The following is an 8,944-nucleotide window of genomic DNA, read 5'->3' as shown; positions in this document are numbered from 1 at the left end:
TTGTTTGTTTGTTTGTTCCATGGACACAAGACAAGGCCTCCGAGGCCATTTAGCCACCCACCTCTCCATTTTTCTTTGCTCCTAGTGGTTACGTACGATACGAGGGTATGGTACGTGTTCCCTTGTGTACTGGATGGAGTTTTTTTTTCCCGGGTGGTGTAATGGATGTTACGTGTTGTCCCAGCTGCTACAATGCTGCAGAGGAGAGGAGGTAAGCGGCCTGGCTTTTTTTTTTTGAACAAAAGCGGCCTGGCTGAAACAAGTAATTGAAGGGACTTGGAATGCCTTCCATGCTTGAAAAAGAAAAAGAAGAGACTTTTCATCGTGCCATAACATCCAGCTGACACCTACGTACTTGGCTTGGTCAATCATACGTGGAGGCCTACATCACAGGTTTGCAGAAGATGGATTTCACAATGCGAAAAAGTGAGGTAGACAAAGCTCGCTGGGATGGATTCTCAAGGAACATATATATTTTTATGGCGGAACGGAACAGCTCTGGAGCAACTGACTAATGTTGCTCTACTCTAATCACCAGGCGGTAGGCCTGGCTAGCAATCTCAAACTTTGAATGTTGCTATACTCTGCCACTGTTTGTTGGTGATCACTGGTGTTCTTCTGCCCGAGGACGAGCATGCTATATGTTCCCCGTCAGTTCCGAGGCGACCCCGTAAGGTTATTAATTTCAACTCAAATCTTTTATTTTTGGCAATGCTTCATTCATTCATGCATATAATATTTTATCTATTGTGTTGGTACTGCTTTTGCTTTCTCTATATCTGCTAATGTGGCTATTGATTGTCTTGCAGAGAGGAGAGGACCCAGCATCTTGGGCCTGCCTGCGGTATGTTGGAGCTGCTGTGCCATGGAATGTTTCTGTTGTTGTGCAAACATCAGGGGATATGTAGTATGTATGGTTTGTCAGCTATCAACATAATATCCACTGATTGCCATCCCTCCATAAATGCAAACTCCTCTATACTACATATTCAGATGATGATTTCAGATTAAGTCTTCCGATTTTATTGTGAGGGCTCCTTGGCCCAGCTTATTTTTATCTTCATTTCTATTTCGTTTCTCGCTTTTCCTCATATTCCTTTTTTATTTCTTTTTAACAAAATTTAAAGAAATATCCACAAATATGATTTATTTATTTTTGCAAAATTGGAAAAATGTTCGCCAATACAAAAAATGTTCATGAGTTCAGAATTATGTCAAGAATACAAAGAATGTTCATGATTTTAAAAAATGTCTGTGGTTTCGGAAAAATGCTTTGAGAAATTCAACAAATGTTCACAATTTCAAATTTTGTTCCCGAAAGAAAATGAAAAATTAAATAAATAAAAAATTGGTTTCAGAATTCAGAAAAAGTTCATGATTTCAAAATTGTTCGTGAAAATAAAAATAAAAAAAGGAAAACGAAAAATGTTCTTTAAAAAATTGGCCCAGGCTATTTTTATCTTCTCGTTTCGGTACTGTTCGAGAGAGGCGACAGAGGAGACGACTCGGGCCCGGCCCGATCCCCAACCTTCGTTGCTGGCGACACGGGTCGGAGAGGAGATGAGGGAGGTGCGCGGTGCTCCATGCTTTCCTTGTTGAGCTTGCACCAAGTCTCCATCGGTGTGTGCATGATGTTGCAATCCGCCATGCCGACTCTCTCGAGCAGCTTGAGAGCGTAGCCGCCTGAGTGATCGTAGTGCGCCTACGCTCCTGGTTCACCTCTAGCCCAAGGTAATACCGCAGCAACTAGAGGTCGCTCATGCTGAAGAGGTGCTTCATTTCCTTTTTGAAGTGCTCGGCACCAGTGATAACAAGGTCGTCGACATACACCCCAACGATGAGCAGTGTGTCTCCGGTCCCACGCGCATACACGTTGTGCTCGGAAAGAGAGAGAAGAGGAGCGCATATGCATCGGGTGTGCTGGCGCCCATGACTAATGTGGCCAGGTTCATTTCTTTTTCCCGCTGAAAAGGAGGGAGGGTGGGTGGTGCAAGTAAAAAAGGGCGAGCTTGCCAACATGCGTCTCTAAATGGGCCAAGCCCAACAATGCGAACAGGCGGGCAAGTGACATTCACCTACTTCAGATATTCTCTTTTTTCCATGTACGTACAATAGTGACCCAGCGACAGTGTGGTGTCTTGAACCTCTGTAGTGCCCCTCTTTTCAATCATTATAAAAACGTTTTGCAAAGAGCACGAACTTTTTTGAAATTGTGGAAATAAATCATTAATATTTTTTTAAATTCTGAACTTTTTTGCAAACATGAACATTTTTACAAACTGTTTTGAATATTTTAAGAAATTCCCGGACACTTTTTGAGACATGTATACAATTTTTCAAATCACGAACATGTTATGAAAATCCAAATGTATTTTAAGATCCGAATATTTTTTTAAATTTACGTCTTTCTAAAAGATATCCAAAAAATTATATGGAAAGAAAAGAAAAAAACCAAAAAATAGGAAGAAGAAGGAAAAGGAAAAGAAAATTCAAACCAGAATGGATTGAACTTTCCAGAAGGTTCACAAAACAGGTAAAACCAAACATGTTTCTAAAATCGGATTCACGTAGCTATCTAATGGGACAACCCATATGTCGCTCACTCGATCGTCTGTGCGAAGCCTCGATAATTAGACGCAAAATGCGTCAAATTGGGATTACCAGGAGAAGACACCATCATGTTGGTCTTCTAATGGCGACGAAATGCAGCCAGAAGAATGAATAATTTGTTATTTATTGTTTTCTCATCTTGTAGCCATGTATACTTTTAGAAATTCCCGAACATTTTTACGGTAAGAAAGAGCTCTCTTTAGCGGAAATCCCTTTTGGAGCTCGGGCTCCAGTGAGGCCTCCAGATTCAGATTTGAAATTTCATTGAAATTCGTATTTTTACATCTCAAAAAATTCTGAAAAAAATCACAGATATACATGAAGGCATAATACACATGTGTGTAAATTTTCAGTTCAAAATACATTGAAATGAGGGCTGTGCAAAAAAGACAAATATGGGGTTGTTTAACACATGATACTATTCATCCTCCCAGGCCATGGATTTGTCTTTTTTGTACAGGTCGCAACTCAAGGTATTTCATCATGAATTTTTACACACATGTGAGTTACATCCTTACATACACGCATATTTTTTTTCAGAATTTTTTGAACCATAAAAGTTTGAATTTGAATTTTTTAAAAATAAAGGCCTCCATGGAGCTCGGCCTCCAAAACGCCTTTCTCCTCTCTTTAGCCATGTATGCTATCACGTGTACATTGGCTTTATCAATTAAGTGAATAAGTTTATATATGCTACTTTTCATGCTCTTGGTTCACTACGCGCCTAATCATGCTCATGCATGGACCAAAAAAGCGTGTGACCACTGTCACTCCAATAAGCTTTACTGTACAATATTGGTCAAAATGTTGATTGGCTGATGTGACATATAAATTCAAGTAAAGTTTCTCCTTTTTATGCTGCATGCCTCAAGATCACTTGCGGATTTCACGTGAATAGCACATGCATCAACGCTTGGACGGCACAAACGGACAAGGGATGTACTAGTTTTCATGCATCTAGGTTACTTAACTTGCGTGAACTTGAAGAGAGCATGTGAAGGTTCTTATAATTAATTGGTTGGATTGACTGCAATGACATAAAAGTCCCTACTTTTGATGTGACTGGCAATACATACATGCATTAACGTCTCATACCATACGACGAGAAGAGATACCATCACAGAATTTATAATCAAGATTCCAAGTTGAAGCATGCACTAGTAGAAAAGGGAGCAACGGTCCAGGCCGGGTCAGCCCATTAGTCCCGGTTCAGTCCAGAACCGGGACCAATGGGGGCATTGGACCCGGTTCGTGAGCCCAGGGGCCGGCCGGACCACGTGGGCCATTGGTCCCGGTTCGTCTGGACCTTTTGGTCCCGGTTGGTGGGACGAACCGGGACCAATGGGCCTCGCTCCTGGCCCACCACCATTGGTCCCGGTTGGTGGCTTGAACCGGGACCAAAGGCTTCCCTTTAGTCCCAGTTCATGCCACCAACCGGGGCCAATGAGGTGCCTATATATACCCCCTCGCGTAAGAGCAGAGCACACTGCTTTGTTTTTTTCTGGTCGAGGGGGAGAGGGCTTGGTGGTGCTCTACCTCACCTCCTATGCACACAAGGTGTTTGATGAAATGCCCGAGCCACACTACTTAAGCTTTCTCCTCTTCAAGCTCGACCTCCAAGCTCCATTTTTCTCAAATTTGTCTAGATTTAGTGGTCCGTCACGCCCCGTCCCCGTCTTCACCGCCGTCGATCACCCGCGCCGAGCTCATCGCCGGCACCACCGTGGTGAGCCTCTTGTTCTTATCTTTTTTCTGAAAGGAAAAAATATTCTTACTTGTATGTTTACATAGATACTTGTATTATTTTCTTACTTTTATTATTGCATCTTATATAGTGCGATGGTTTTGGTATCCGCCCCCATCGGCCCTCGTCCTGTCTGTGATTCGGATGTGGTATATATATTATCTTTATAACTATTGGTTCATTTATTGTTTATGAAAATTATGCCGACCAACGTGACATACATTTTATTTATGTAGGATATATGTGAATCGGAAATTCCAACCGACCCTATTGTCGAGAGGTTAAATTTAGTTGAAGAAGAAAACAATTTGTTGAAGGAAAAAATAAAAAAAATTGAGGAGGAGAAGATGATATTGGAGTTGCATGTTGCGGATGTCGTCGATGATCACAAGATCAAGATGGATGCAATGCGCTTGAAGATTAGAAAGATTAGAAAATATGTCATTCATACCGAGGCTTGGTATCATTATGCTGTTGGATCAATTGTTACCTTGGTTGCGATTATGATCGCATTTGTTTTCGCATTGAAATGTTTTACATAGTTTCAATGTATGGTTTAATTAATTAGATGCTCTGGAGAGCTATATGTTGTTAGATGAGAACTATGTATGTACTTTGGTTTTAATGTGATGATGAACTTCTATTAATTTGGACACTTAATTATATATAATGCACGCAGATGAACCGGCAATGGATGTACGGTGACAGACACACCTCCGAGTACATTAAGGGCGTGCATGAGTTTCTCGATGCGGCTGAGGCAAACAAGCAATATGGTTTTATGTGTTGTCCATGCACTGAATGTGGGAATACGAGGTCTTACTCTAACCGGAAAATCCTTCACTCCCACCTGCTTTACAAGGGTTTCATGCCACACTATAATGTTTGGACGAGGCACGGAGAAATAGGGGTTATGATGAAAGACGGCGAAGAAGAAGAGTAAGATGACAACTATGTGCCCCTTGAATACGGTGATGCTGCAACGGGGGGAGCTGGTGAAGATCAAGAGGAACCAGACGATGTGCCCAATGATGCTGCAACGGGTGAAGCTGTTGAAGATCAAAAGGAACCAGACGATGTGCCCGATGATGATGATCTCCGCCGGGTCATTGTCGATGCAAGGACGCAATGCGAAAGTCAAAAGGAGAAGCTAAAGTTCGATCGCATGTTAGAGAATCACAAAAAAGGGTTGTACCCCAATTTCGAAGATGGCAATACAAAGCTCGGTACCGTACAGGAATTGCTGCAGTGGAAGGTAGAGAATGCTGTGGCTGACAAAGGATTTGAGAAGCTACTGAAAATATTGAAGAAGAAGCTTCCAAAGGATAACGAATTGCCCGACAGTACATACGCAGCAAAGAAGGTCATATGCCCTCTAGGATTGGAGGTGGAGAAGATACATGCATCCCCTAATGACTGCATCCTCTACCGCGGTGCATACAAGGATCTGAACGCATGCCCGGTATACGGTGCATTGCGGTATAAGATTAGACGAGATGACCCTGTTGATGCTGACGGCGAGCCCCCCAGGAAGAGGGTTCCTGCGAAGGTGATGTGGTATGCTCCTATAATACCACGGTTGAAATGTCTGTTCAGAAACGAAGAGCATGCCAAGTTGATGTGATGGCACAGTGAGGAACGTAAGAAAGACGGGAAGTTGAGAGCACCCACTGACAGGTCACAGTGGAGAAAAATATAGAGAAAGTACTGGGATGAGTTTGCAAAGGACCCAAGGAACGTATGGTTTGCTTTAAGCGCGGATGGCATTAATCCTTTCGGGGAGCAGAGCAGCAATCACAGCACCTGGCCCGTGACTCTATGTATGTATAACCTTCCTCCTTGGATGTGCATGAAGCGGAAGTTCATTATGATGCCAGTTCTCATCCAAGACCCTAAGCAACCCGACAACGACATTGATGTGTACCTAAGGTCATTAGTTGAAGAACTTTTACAGCTGTGGAATGGAAATGGTGTACGTACGTGGGATGAGCACAGACAGGAGGAATTTAACCTAAAGGCGTTGCTGTTCGTGACCATCAACGATTGGCCCGCTCTCAGTAACCTTTCAGGACAGACAAACAAAGGATACCACACATGCACGCACTGTTTAAATGACACTGAAAGTATATACCTGGAAAAATGCAGAAAGAATGTGTACCTGGGCCATTGCCAATTTCTTCCGACCAACCATCAATGTCGAAAGAAAGGCAAGCATTCAAAAGGCGAGGCAGATCACCGGAAGAAGCCCGCCATGCGTACCGGTGATCACATACTTGCTATGGTCCATGATTTACATGTAATCTTTGAAAAGGGTCCCGGTGGACTAGCTGTTCCGAATGACGCTGAGGGACACGCACCCATGTGGAAGAAGAAATCTATATTTTGGGACCTACCCTACTGGAAAGACCTAGAGGCCCGCTCTTCAATCGACGTGATGCACATGACGAAAAACCTTTGCGTGAACCTGCTAGGCTTTTTGGGTGTGTATGGGAAGACAAAAGATACACCTGAGGCACGGGAGGACCTGCAACGTTTCCACGAAAAAGACGGCATGCCTGTGAAGCAGTATAAAGGTCCTGCCAGCTACGCTCTTATGAAAGAAGAGAAAGAAATCTTCTATGAATGCCTGCTCAGTATGAAGGTCACAACTGGCTTCTCGTCGAATATAAAGGGAATAATAAATATGCCAGAGAAAAAGTTTCAGAACCTAAAGTCTCATGACTGCCACGTGATTATGACGCAACTGCTTCCGGTTGCATTGAGGGGCTTCTATCGGAAAACGTCCGATTAGCCATTATGAAGCTATGTGCATTCCTCAATGCAATCTCTCAGAAGGTGATCGATCCAGAAATCGTACCAAGGCTAAGGAGTGATGTGGCGCAATGTCTTGTCAGTTTCAAGCTGGTGTTCCCACCATCCTTCTTCCATATCATGACGCACGTCCTAGTTCATCTAGTCGACGAGATTGTCATCCTGGGGCCCGTATTTCTACACAATATGTTCCCCTTTGAGAGGTTCATGGGAGTCCTAAAGAAATATGTCTGTAACCGCGCTAGGCCAGAAGGAAGCATCTCCATGGGCCATCAAATAGAGGATGTCATCGGGTTTTGTGTTGACTTCATTCCTGGCCTTAAGAAGATAGGTCTCCCTAAATCACGGTATGAGGGGAGACCGACTGGAAAAGGCACTCTTGGAAGTGACTCAATAATATGCCGGGATGGATATTCTTGGTCTCAAGCACACTGCACAGTTCTAGAGAACTCTACCTTGGTGACCCCGTATGTCGATGAACACAAGAACAGTCTGCGCTCCAAACACCCGGAGCAGTGCGACGACTGGATTACATGTGAACACATCAGGACTTTCAGTAGTTGGTTGGAAACACGTCTCAGAGGTGACAACACTGTTTGTGATGAGCTGTACTTGTTGTCCAGGGGACCATCTTTGACTGTATTGACTTATAAAGGATACGAGATAAATGGGAATACATTTTACACGATCGCCCAAGATCAAAAGAGCACCAACCAAAGCAACGGTGTCCGCTTTGATGCAGCAACCGAGAGCGGAAAGGACACATATTATGGTTACATAGTGGACATATGGGAACTTAACTACGGACATGATTTTAAGGTCCCTTTGTTTAAGTGCAAATGGGTCAATCTGTCAGGAGGCGGGGTACAGGTAGACCCACAGTAAGGAATGACAACAGTGGATCTGAAAAATCTTGGGTACACTGACGAACCGTTCGTCCTAGCCAATGATGTGGCATAGGTTATCTATGTGAAGGACATGTCTACCAAACCGAGGAAAAGAAAAGATAAGGAAGCGAATACATCATATGATGAGCCAAAGCGCCACATAGTTCTTTCAGGAAAAAGGGACATCCTGGGAGTGGAGGGCAAGACAGACATGTCTGAAGATTATGAAAAGTTTCATGAAATTCCTTCCTTCAATGTCAAGGCTAACCCAAGCATCCTGATAAACGATGAAGATTATCCATGGTTACGGCGCAATAAACAAATGACACAAGCGAAGAAAAAGTGAAGACTTTCTCCCGCAACTATTATGATGATACCATGCCAACTTTGTAACACACGAGTATGCTATGCCAACTTTTTCAGAGTTCATTTGAAAACTATGAATTTAGGTCGAATTTTCTCTATAGGTGCATCTATGTTCATTTTTTTAGTAAAGTTAATCACAAACTTGTGATTCACACAAATTTCAAAGAATTCAAATTTTAACTATTCAAATTTGAAAACTAATGGCACTAACAGAAAGTTTATAATTTTTCTAAAATTAATGGCACTAACAGAAAGTTTATAATTTTGCTGACCTAAAAGCAAAAAGAATTAAAAAATAAAGAAAAAAACAAAAGAAAATAAATAATACAGAAAACAAAACAAAAAAACTGGAAAAAAATAAAAATAGCAACAATAAGTATTTTGTTGTAAGTAGAAACAAAATAAAATAAATAAAGCAACAAAGAAAACAAAAAAACTAAAAAAGTGTTTTCAAATTTGAATACTAATGGCACTAACAAAAAGTTTATAATTTTTCTAAAACTAAAAGCAAAAAGAATTAAAAAAT

The 8,944-nt window shown here is 42.1% G+C and overlaps 1 long non-coding RNA gene across 1 annotated transcript; it reads left to right on the top strand.

The window, feature by feature from the left end:
- The first annotated feature begins 77 nt into the window (after positions 1-77).
- On the top strand, positions 78-997 carry LOC123162310 (uncharacterized). Its single transcript, XR_006481200.1, has 2 exons — positions 78-675; positions 810-997. It is a non-coding gene; the product is annotated as an uncharacterized lncRNA (long non-coding RNA).
- Positions 998-8,944: the final 7,947 nt, after the last annotated feature.

The sequence above is a fragment of the Triticum aestivum genome, chromosome 7B (assembly GCF_018294505.1).
Source record: "Triticum aestivum cultivar Chinese Spring chromosome 7B, IWGSC CS RefSeq v2.1, whole genome shotgun sequence".
Lineage (NCBI taxonomy): Eukaryota > Viridiplantae > Streptophyta > Magnoliopsida > Poales > Poaceae > Triticum > Triticum aestivum.
The sequence above is the reverse complement of the archived record's forward strand: the minus strand, read 5'-3'. Positions and strand labels throughout refer to the sequence as shown.